Raw genomic sequence first — 11,395 nt, 5'->3', positions numbered from 1 at the left:
TTTGAAGATCGCGGCAAACATGGATTTAAAACGAACTCTAGAGGATTTGCAATATTAGAGAATAATCAACCCATGCCCAGCTATTGGGAATACCCTTATTTTTCCGTTTTCAAATCCCAGTGAACACTGGAGATTAATTTTAGTCCGTTGGAACCTCAAGCTACATTATAAAATACATGCTGTTAAAAATGCCCATAGTACAGAGTTAATGACGCAGGGCGTATGCAAAAAAAAAAAATATAAAGCATCATAAATGGGGCAAATGAATTTTCCACTCAAGAGTTCCGCTGTTGAACCACAGTATTTAACTGCCATTCGCAGTTGGAGGGGCACAATGCATATCCACTTGCTACCATGAGGGTATAAAAATAGCTAGGAATCTTCTCAGTATCACCAAATTAAGACAGAGTTATGATTATAGTATTATCTGTGGTTTACATATATAGATTACTGATGGCTATTACCATGTAGACAGGAGTGTTTCAAAAGTTTACAAAACGAATTCTCAAAAAGTAATATTTGGATTTTTTCTTTTGGACATGAGTTACCCAGTGGGGGGGAAAAAAACTTGCATCAACGTTTTTGAAAAAGCGTGGAACTTTTGAACTACGGAACACACACCAAAAATGATAGACATTTAAAGATTTTCTTACATAATGTACAAATAACGGCCAGACTGCAAGAATAGCAGAGAAAAATCATTTGTATTCGGCTGTAGAGGAGCACTTTCCTCCAGAAAAGAAGATACTGACAGCAGTACAACCAGCTCCAATCGAAGAACGAACCACAGAACAGGGATGACAGTAGATTATAGTATCACCAACACTCTGGAAACAGCTGCGAAAGCCAGAAATCCGAAATCTAGGGCTTTCCACATTAGAGTTTCGATATTTATGAGACTCTTGATTATCGTCACGCAGTTCCACACTCTTTGAGAGTAAATATCACATTGTACATCTCATGAGGGGAAAATAATAGACAAACATCTACGAGAAGGGATAGCTTCTTTGGTCAGTATTAGGCACAAGCTGGCACATCAGAGGTAGGGAATAGATTAAAAGGGCAATTGTCTCATAAACCTGCAAAACTTGTGGCACAGACATGCCAAGTAGCAACTGTGTCTAGATCGCAGGCTAAAATCCAGCCAGAAATTACCTCAGTGATGCTGTATTCACAGAATAAGACAGTCGCACCTCCATGATTTCTGGTGAAATACAACTACTAAATTGGTCATCATGTCTGCCCTAATGTTACAAAACTGGGAAAGGACGAGTGAGGCTTAACAAAGGAATAGGAACGCATGAATGCACACCAACCAATTAATAAATCCATCAATAATAACCTGTGGCTTCAAGTGCATTTCACTAAAGCAGTTAAACAATTCAAAATATTTTACATCCATCATTTTGGCCCTTTCAAGCCAGTAGATGAAAATAGCTGTGTACCGATAGTGGTAGATCCCTGAAGTCGCTTCATATTGGAATGGCTTCAGCATCGAACCATGGCTCACAAAGACTTGTGCTTCTGGTGGAATATGCACCTTTCAATTGAATCAGGAACCTGCTTTTACTTCTAGGGTGTTAGTGGAGGCTGTTACCGGGGTGGGTAGCCCTACAATTCTTTAATTCCTTGAATGTTATGTTATGTTATGTTATAAATTTATAGAGCGCTCAGCTGCCACAGCAAAGTGGCGTCCCGGCGCTATAATGAAAGATAACACAACCAGAAGGAAAACCAGAAGAAACATGAAGCAGATTTAGAGAGGTGGAAACAGAAAGGTCTTGATGGCTCTTCTAAAGGATAGGAGATCTGGTAGGGCACGGATATCTACGGGTAAAGTGTTCCAGAGACTCGCTGCCAGTACGCCAAAAGAGCGACCACCAATTCTGGCTTTCCTGAAGCGAGGGACACATGCCAGGAATTGACCCGTTGAGCGTAGAGTTCTGGAAGGGGTGTAGTAGGAGATTGCCTGTGCAAGGATAGGGGGGGAAGAGACCTTCAAAATCTTAAAAACCAGGCACAGAGCTTTGAACTTTATCCTCTGTCCAATGGGCAGCCAGTGTAGGTCATGGATGGTACGTCTAGCAGAGCAGAATTTGGGCAAGCCAACCAGCATTCTGGCCGCTGCGTTTTGCACGCGCTGAAGGCGAGTAAGTTCAGCCTGGTTAGCGCCCAGGAGAAGCGAGCTGGCGTAGTCCAATCGGGAGAGCACCGTGGCTTGGACAATGAGTTGCCTTGTAGGGGCATCGAAGAATTTAAAAATTGGTCTGAGGCTCTGAAGAACCCCAAAGCAGGTGCCGGCAACTTTCTTAGTGTGAGGGATGAAGGTCAAGTTGGAATCGAGCCAGACACCAAGGTTTTTAGCTTCAGTCACTGGAATAGGGGCTTGACCCAGCTCCGGGGGCCACCAATGGTCACCCCAAAGATGAACCTGTTTACCCAGGACTAGGACCTCTGTCTTTGCTGTGTTAAGTTGGAGGCAATTCCCCGTCATCCAACTAGCCACCTCCTTGAGGGCCGTCTGAAATTTAGGGGCCTCAACCGCAGGGTCCCCATTTAGTGCAACCGCTAGCTGGGTGTCGTCGGCGTACGACACCATAGTTAGACCCCATCTCTTAGCGACAGCAGCCAGCGGTTGCACGTACAGGTTAAAAAGGGTCGGGCTAAGTGCCGAACCTTGCCAACTCAAACCGTGTAATAGAAAGAAGGAATAGCATGTTTAAACAAATCTTAAATGGAATGTTTTCAAGAAATAGTGCACCCTGGCTAAATGATCTTTATTGAGCACAAAGAGCTTTAAATAATTTGCTGTGGCATGTAAATACTTAATCTTTCAAAGTATTTTTTGCATGAAATGGACATGCCAAAACTTTCAGGGGATGAAAGCTCTCATGATCTACTGTGCCTTGGGGGTTTGCAGCAGATCTGACTAAGTGTGTGTGAAGTGAAGGCTACGGTCATTGGCTTGCTGGTCACATGACCAAGCGGTATGCTGAAGAAAAAGAATTTGACCAGTTTACAGAAAATCTTTCTAGTCATAAACTTGGAAGATACCAGAACTGTAATTTAGCTATCAAAAATATTGAAAAGTGGCCAAGCGTTAATTCATTCTGTAAAGACAAAGCATGTGGTCCAGTCTTCAAAGTCATCCAGTGTGGCTGACAGACAGCGCCACAGCCAGGAAACTCTCCTAATAAAGGGCAACCGAGTAAGCACTGTGGTGGTTGAAAGTGAAAGAGCATGCTGCTGCTGTATTGCCGTCAGCACCACCAATAAATCCTGAGCCAGAAACACTTGACATTGAATATTCAACTAATTTAATAATCAATTCTGCGTAACTGTCATATTCGGATTCAACTGTGAGAGAAAGATCTTTCATTGCACAGCTACACGGTGAAGAGTTTGATACACAAACCGCAAACCTTCAATCATAGAAGGTGTCAGAGTCTAAACTGGAGGAGCTATGTTCCTGCGCTGAAATGAATGCATACAGTACATTCCCATGGACTTACGTATTGGAAGGTTGAGATGCTTGGTTCTCTTCCAGGGGATCCTCATCAATAGTCATAAGCACTGAATATCCCGCCCACGTGCGTGACCCCGGAAACAATATAAAAAATATATATGTAAAAACACATATATCTCGCTCCACATATATGTACGTACATATATTATTTTTCTCACACCAATGCAGCCCCTAAAATTAGGCTAAACAATGTAAACACATGTACATGTACTGCAATTAGTAAGGAAACAAAGAACACATTAGGTCAAATATCCCTTGAACTTTGTGTTTTAATGAGTAAAAACACTCATAAATCCTGAAAATTGCAAATAAATAGACATAGTTAGCCCTCAGGCTGCATTGTAAAACAATAGCATAGAAAATGAAACCATTTTCAACACAAACTGGCACCGTGCCTTTAAGGCAGCCCTGACCCCAGGCTTCCCATCATGCCTCAGGGGTGACAGTTAGGTCAGTTGTTCTTTCCGGCTCCTTCAGTCAGGACCCTGATGAAACAGCTCCCTTTTTTTTTGACTTTCTGTCAAAAAATATTCCAGTTTATCTACAGTTTTTGCCTTCACTCGACGTCTTTTGGACTTAGGGTGTTAGTGCTACCTTTTTTAGGCTTAAAAAGGTGATTTTTTCTGTCAAAATGCCTTCCCTCTTTGACAACTGCCCTTCATGTGGAAGGAAGAAGGCCAAGATTGACACTCATCCAGTGTGTATCCTGTGCCTGCCAGACTCTCATTCTCCAAGTTCCTGCGAACACTGTAAGGTGTTATCTAGCAGAACTCTCAAAGACAGAGAGAGAATCCATATTTATGGGCTCTCTGAGAGAGGAAGATCTCCCAAGAAGCAGAAAAGTCGCAGGACGTGGTCGGCATCGAGAGGAATCCCGACTTGTTCACCTTCGGCGTCGGGATCGGCGTCGAAGAGGCAGTCGACATCCACGAAGAAGTCTTCAGCGTCGAGAGGCAAGGCACCTCCGCTACATACAGCGTCGAGGGGTAGGTCGCCGTTGGAGCAGAGGAGCTCGACGGCAAACCAACCGGCGTCGAAGCAGCATCGTCATGCTGTGACGTCGAGGCATTCTCCGTCGACGCCTGGCCATCGGCGCTCGATGTCGAGACAGCGTCCGTCGATGATCAGTCATCATCCTTCGACGTCGAAGCAGCCCACGTCGACGGCCAGTCAACGGCGTTCGACGTCGAGGGAGCCTCTGTCGGAGTCAGCCCAGCAGCACTCGACGACGAGGCGTCCTCACCTGGTCATCAGCGTTCGACGTCGAGGCGGCCTCCGGCGACATCTGGCAAGCAGCGCTCGACGTCGAGACATTCTATGTCGAGGGACAGTCATTGACACTCGAGGTCGAGGGAACATTCGACGTCGGAGCAGCGGCGCTTGACGTCTGAGCATCCTCCGCCGTCGCCCAGACACCGGCGATCGGCGTCGAGGAGATCAAAGTCGACGTTGAGAGGGCGTCAGTCATCTACACGACATCAACGTTCGACGTCGAAGCAGCCACCGTCGACTGGTCAGCGGAGTTCCAGGGAACAGCGTGGCTCAAATTCAGGGCATGTCTCCCCTTCAAGAACACAGGGAAGATCTCCTTTGAGGCAGTTGGTACAAGAGATGGATAGTCAACCCTCTGATCAGCCTCATGCCCTGGCATCCCAGCATGAGTCCCCAAGATCAGCCTTAGCTGCGGAAGTGGAACAGTCCCCAAGGCAAGTGGACCCTCCTGCCAAAAGGAAAAGGGTCTCAGGCGAAATAAGTCGTTCAAGGTCTTCCTCTAGACAGTCTCGAGTGAGCCTGTCTTCATCCTCCTCGGCATCTCGCAGTGACAGATCTTCGGATGGAGAAGTCAACTCCTCGGACAGCGAGAGGTCCAGGCATTCGCCTGCAAGGTCGCAGCATGGGCAAGCGGATCAACCTCCTCCGGCACGTTCACCAGTGAGAGATTGCACCCAGAAGTCTCCTACTGTTCGTCTTTCCCCAAGGTGGTACAGACCTCTTCACCACTGGGCCAAGGACAAGGAAGTAGCGGACCGTTTGAGGGATTATCGAGACAGACAAGTCTCCCGCCCCAGAGAGCGGTCGCGCTCTAGAGTGCGCTCCAGTAGGAGAAGATCTAGGTCCAGGAGCAGAGGTCGTTCTCGTAGTTCTTCCACTTAATCGAGAACCCATTCTCACCGGAATTACTCTCTGACTCTAACAGACAGCCCACCATCGAGAATATCTCCAACTGAGGATATTTTCTCGTTTCAAGACCTCTTGGGCAGGGAAGCCCTAAAGCTAGGAGTGCCTATGACAGCTCCGCAGGTCAAGACAACTGTAATCTTTGAAACCCTGCAGCACAGATCGGCACCCAAACATTTGTTGCCGTGGATCCGGTGAATGAGGTCTTCCTGACTCCGGCTACGGTGAAGTCTGTCCCAGCAAGGATTCTTAAAAAATATCGCTCGCCTGAAGAGGATCCTCTGTTCCTCAAGTCAGACCCACCATCAGATTCAGTAATCATCGCGGCGGCTAGAAAATCCAGTGCAGTGGCCTCCTGATCCACGGTAACGCCGGATAAGGACAGCAAGTTGCAAGACTAATGGGGTAGTGTCATATAGCTACTGTTTATCCTTATAATGTGTTAAGTTAGCATAGGCTTATTAAATGTTTAAACACCATTTTTCCTTTTGCTGCTTCTGCACACGACACTTAATTGTTGATTTAGCTTTCAACCTAGTAGACCGTTGTGGTTTACATGAGAATAATATGGTATTGCTCTGATATCAGCTTTGCTTAATAAACTATGTCTGTACAGAGTGTGCTGAAGCTTCAGGAATAACACGATACAGAATTGTTATGAGGTCTGATCTCCGCACTTTCATAGACATAACATAAGTGCAGCTTCTGCCAACTTTAGGCGGGTTTTATATTGCTTTGCTTAAAGCACAGATACACACTTGATGCTGTTCGCATGCAGAGAGAGCTGGTGTATGCTGATGTGATCTCTTCATTCTAGGATCTTGAGGTATGGGCCCGCCCTGTTAAAACCCAAAGAGACCTTCTTAGCTATTAATATAATATGTGAGTTAGGGAGGGTGAGAAATAAGTGTTGTTAACCCTTATTCATTACAGCATGTTAACATGCTGTCACCGTTTGCTTTCTATGGACTAGTAACTATGCTGATAACTTTGCTTCTGATAATATGTTTCCTTGTATTATCTAAGATACTGCGTTTGAGAAAACGGCATTAGTAAATAAATATTTCAAATGTGCACGTGTCCTCATTTACTCCACGTTCTGGTTTGAAATGATTGTATAACGAAAGAGTGCTCATTTGTTCCAAGTAACCTGAGGTATCATAAGTTCATGTTCTGGTTTGTCTAAACATTGGGAGTTTGTTATGACCAATGAGACACTGTAGCTAGCTCGGTAAGGGGTTTGTTGGGTACTGAGGTGAGTTTTGGGTCACCCTAATTCGCTGAGGTTCCAATCCTCTGTGCACAGTTCTGTGGGAGAACAGAAACCCTGCTACATGCGCCCAACGTTGGTGGTCTTATATCATGACACTCGAGTAGTATATCATTCAAACCTTAACCCCTTCACTATCGTTTCCGGAAAACGGTGGTGTCGGAAAAACCTACCTATTTTTGAAACCGGTCTTTTCAAGCTTGAATCTATCTAAAACGGTTTCCTTGAATTACTACCCAGTTGTGCTACAAAGTTTCCTTTGTTTTTCAGTAGTTCCGGTGTAATCATGGCGCAGGCTGTGAACATCCCGCAGCATAGTCTTATTGCGGTGCGCAACCATTTACTGACTTTCCAGGTCCCAGTGGATGGCTTAGCTGTGATTTTAGTGGTGTGTGCAGATCCGGCGTACCCTTACGAACTGTTTTACTCGTGGGTAACGTTTCCGGCAGTGGACGCAAATTCTGGTGTGTTCCACACCTACACACCCTCACCTGTACCGGCTGAATATACGCCGTACAGGGCACTGGAAGTACCTATTGATCATTGGCAGCATCGCGTTTGGTTTGATGGCGCCCTACCCCACTCTTTGTCCGCTGCGAGGTTAGGTCCTTTGTCCATTCCAGGCACAAATTGGCCTGCGTTGGCTGGATTTACCCCGCACCGAATCACGGCGCATGTCCCCATGCGGATATTCGCATACTTCATGTTGTTTCGATTGCCGTGATTCGTGCATTAGTGCAATACATAGGTCGTCATCTCCCGGGTGGTCCCCCGGGGGGTCCGGCTGTTCAGACGGAACATGGCGGTTTAAAGCTCAATCCGGTTATGGTCAATTCGGTCTTTGGTAAGCGCCCGATGATAAAGATGAGTTCCCTTTCTGGCTTGCCGAGAAATTTGACCAACTGGAGGCTGTGTTTCCGAATTCTACTCCTGCTGATAAACATAGAATGTTGACGATTACTTTGCCTAAGGATTTAACTCCTGAACTCGTTGACTGGGAAAGTTGGGGGAAAACTTTTGCGGCTGTTTATGCGAGGTGTTTCGGCACCCCATCTATGTCCGTACTGCCTACAATCGTTAAACGTGTTCAGGATGATCACGGACCGGAAGCAGCGGTTGAATTGGGTATGCGCCTGTGTGGTTCTTTTGAGATTGTTAGCGATCTCATACTCTCCAATATAAAGGGAGATGCGGTGAACTTTCAGGTGTCGAATGCTTTGGCTGCTCTACCCGATGCCGAAAAACCCAGACAGTTGGCGAAAATAGTTGTGGCCCCATATAAAACTATAGGTCGCACAAGTAAAGGTCTGAAGTATTTTGCTATCAAGGAGAAAAAACAACCACAAGGGCAGTCTGCTGAGGCAGATGTCCAGCCCAAGTCCAAAAAACAAAATTGGCCTAAAAAACAAACAGGGGAAGCAACAACAGCAGACTCAGGATTCGTATCCTGCGCCACAAGTTTCTGCGCCGACAGAGAGAGTTTATGACTTGCGCAATCGCGCGATGATTAAATCACCTGATCGATTTCAGGTTTCTGATCAACGGTCTCCTCGTTCCTTTCAGGACTCATCGGCCCCGAAGCCCGGTGGAGGAGGAGGCGGAAGGGGACGTGGTGGCCAACAGGGACGTGGCCAGCCCCGCCAGACAGACGGCGCAGCGAAGCAGGAGGATTCTACGCCAAAAAGACCGCAGTTTGTGAAAAAGAAAGTCGCAGCCTTAACAGCGCATCGATATGCCACAGATAGTGAGAACGCGGCTTCGGAATCTGACGTGGGCTCTGACCTTGCTGGACAGCGCGGCGGAGATTACCATAGTGAGAGAGGCGCTGCGTCCACTACTGAGGGTGACAGCGACTGATGTCTAGGTTGTAATAGAAACAGCCGATACTAGACTTGCTCCCCCGGAAAGACTTTATGAAATTGTCCTGTTAATTGAAGGTGACATACAGCGTACCATCAAAGGGGTGTTTTGGAAAAATCTTTCTTCTACGTATGATATTTTGCTTTCGGAGGCTGACTGGCCCCCACCTTTTGTGCTCGCGGCGCCGCGAGGGGAGGAGGTAATCCTCCCCAGTTTCGCGAACACTATCTCGAAAGAGCATGAGCAGCATTTTGCAGAAGAGTGGGCTCGGGCTCTCGCGCCGGCTCTGTACCGTAACCAATGTGGTTGGGATAAATTGTCCCCGTGCCACGAGATTCCTTTGCGGTCTCAGCCGCAGCCTCAACCTCAATATCCCATTCGGCGTGAAGCCAAGGCTTCCGTCGCGGAAATCCTTGAACAATTGGAATATCAGGGAGTTATTGAAACGTGTGTGTCACCGATGAATAATCCTCTTTTTACTGTGACCAAGCCTGACGGATCGTATCGTTTGGTATTGGATTACCGGCATTTGAACTCGCATTGCCGTAACTGTGCAGTACAGAATACTCACGGCTCTGCCCTAGTGGATAGTCTAGTGCGTAAGCATTTTAAAACAATGCTTGACATATCCAACGGTTTTTATGCCCACGGATTGGATAGCTTTAGCTCCCAATGGACCGGTTTTACATGCGCTGGGGTCCAAAAACAATTCCGGCGCCTCCCAATGGGCTATAAGAATAGTCCTGGTATATTTACCGCACGCGTAGTCTCTCTTTTGGAGAGGATCGACCCAGATGCTTGTTCGTATGTGGATGGCATATATCTCACAGACGACGAAATTTGGGAGCATCTGTGTCGTGTAAATTCGATTATTTGTAACTTTGCAGACATGGGTTACAAGTTTAACTTTGCAAAATCGCACATTGCTGAGTACACAGTGTTGTTCCTGGGCTATGAGCTCAACAATGAAGGTAGAGGTTTTGCTCCTCACTTCTTGGAGAAATGTGCACAATTGCGCGCTCCTTCAACACTGAACAAATTACAGTCTTTACTGGGCTTTTTAAATTTCGGGAGGACATACATTCCGGAATATGCCCAGCGTATCAAGCCTTTGTATGCGTTGATACAACCAACTTTTTCCAAATCATGCTGGCTGCCTGAGCACTCAGCCATCTTGCAGACCTTGCAGGCTGATCTGCACGCTTCTAAGTTCTTACTGACTCGTGATAACCACACCAACCTGGTGATAAGAATAATTCCGGGAACAGTGGGTTTCACGTACCTAACTTTTAATGAAGGAGACACAGTACCTATTGCTTACAAGTCACACTTGTACACTTCGGCTGAGATGCGGTTTCCCACTGTGGAAAAGGTTTTAACAGCTGTGCAGATGGCGATTCTTAAGGAACGAGCTCTGTCACAGGGGAAACGCATGTTGGTTGTTACACCCTGTCCTCATTTGGAGGCAGTCACGAAAGCCAGTGTACCAAATTCAAAAGCTTTGCATCCTCGGTGGATTCAGTGGGCTGCGTCCTTGACGTCCACGGATGTCACGTTTATTTTTGACGCCACATTACGGTCGCAAGAGTACTTGCAGTATGAATTTGTGCATCCTGCTCCTCTTGCTATGCGACCTTTGGAGGACTTCCATTGCATCATTTACACTGATGGTTCGGCGCAGTTTGCGCATGGCTCAAAACATGCCTACGTTTCCGCTTGCGCCATTGTGGTCGGTGCCATGGTGAACGATGAGTTCATATCCAGGGAAGTGCACACGCTGCCTCTGGGGGATTGCACCGCACAATTGGCGGAGCTTCGTGCTCCCTTACTGGCGTTGGAGTACGCAGATCCTAGTGTTCCTACTCTTATTGTGAGTGATTCTTACTACTGTGTCCAGTCTTACAATGAAAACTTGTTCTTTTGGATTCGGAATGACTTTAGTGATTCCAAAGGTGGCACAATAAAACACAAGATGATCTGGGTTCGAGTGGCAGAGCTTAAAGCCAAGTTGCCACTCGTTTTTGTAATTCATACTCTCGGCCATCAGCGTGTTGGAGTCCACGCTGTCGGTAACTCGCTTGCTGATGAAGCAGCGAAGTCAGCGGTGTCTACATACTTAGTTGCAGCTGTTACTAGGTCCAAAAGTAAGATTGATGATGACATCTTGGCGGCTGTTGCTGCCACTGAGAAGGGAGGTAAACATCCTACGGGATTCCCTTCGAAGTACACATACCACTTAAGTCCCGAAAAAGTTCCTTTTGTGAAAATTCCTGATGTTGGAGAACGTTTGATTCCCAACTCGGATCGCAGGGCTAGCTTGATTACAGCGGCGCATGAAGGTGTGGCGTCTGCGCGTGCGGGCGTCTCGGCCACTGTAGCTCAATTACAACAACGTTTCTGGTGGCGGGGGCTGTACAAACAGACGCGAGATTATGTCCTTCAATGTGACATTTGCCAGCAGATTAAGCCTTCCACTGCTGCGCGTCCGCCACAGACACAGTTGTACATTTCTAATAAACCGCTAGGTTGTGTTTATTTAGATCACTGCGGTCCTTTTTCCT

Source organism: Lissotriton helveticus, chromosome 11 (genome assembly GCF_964261635.1).
Source record: "Lissotriton helveticus chromosome 11, aLisHel1.1, whole genome shotgun sequence".
Lineage (NCBI taxonomy): Eukaryota > Metazoa > Chordata > Amphibia > Caudata > Salamandridae > Lissotriton > Lissotriton helveticus.
Note: the sequence above shows the minus strand (reverse complement) of the source record.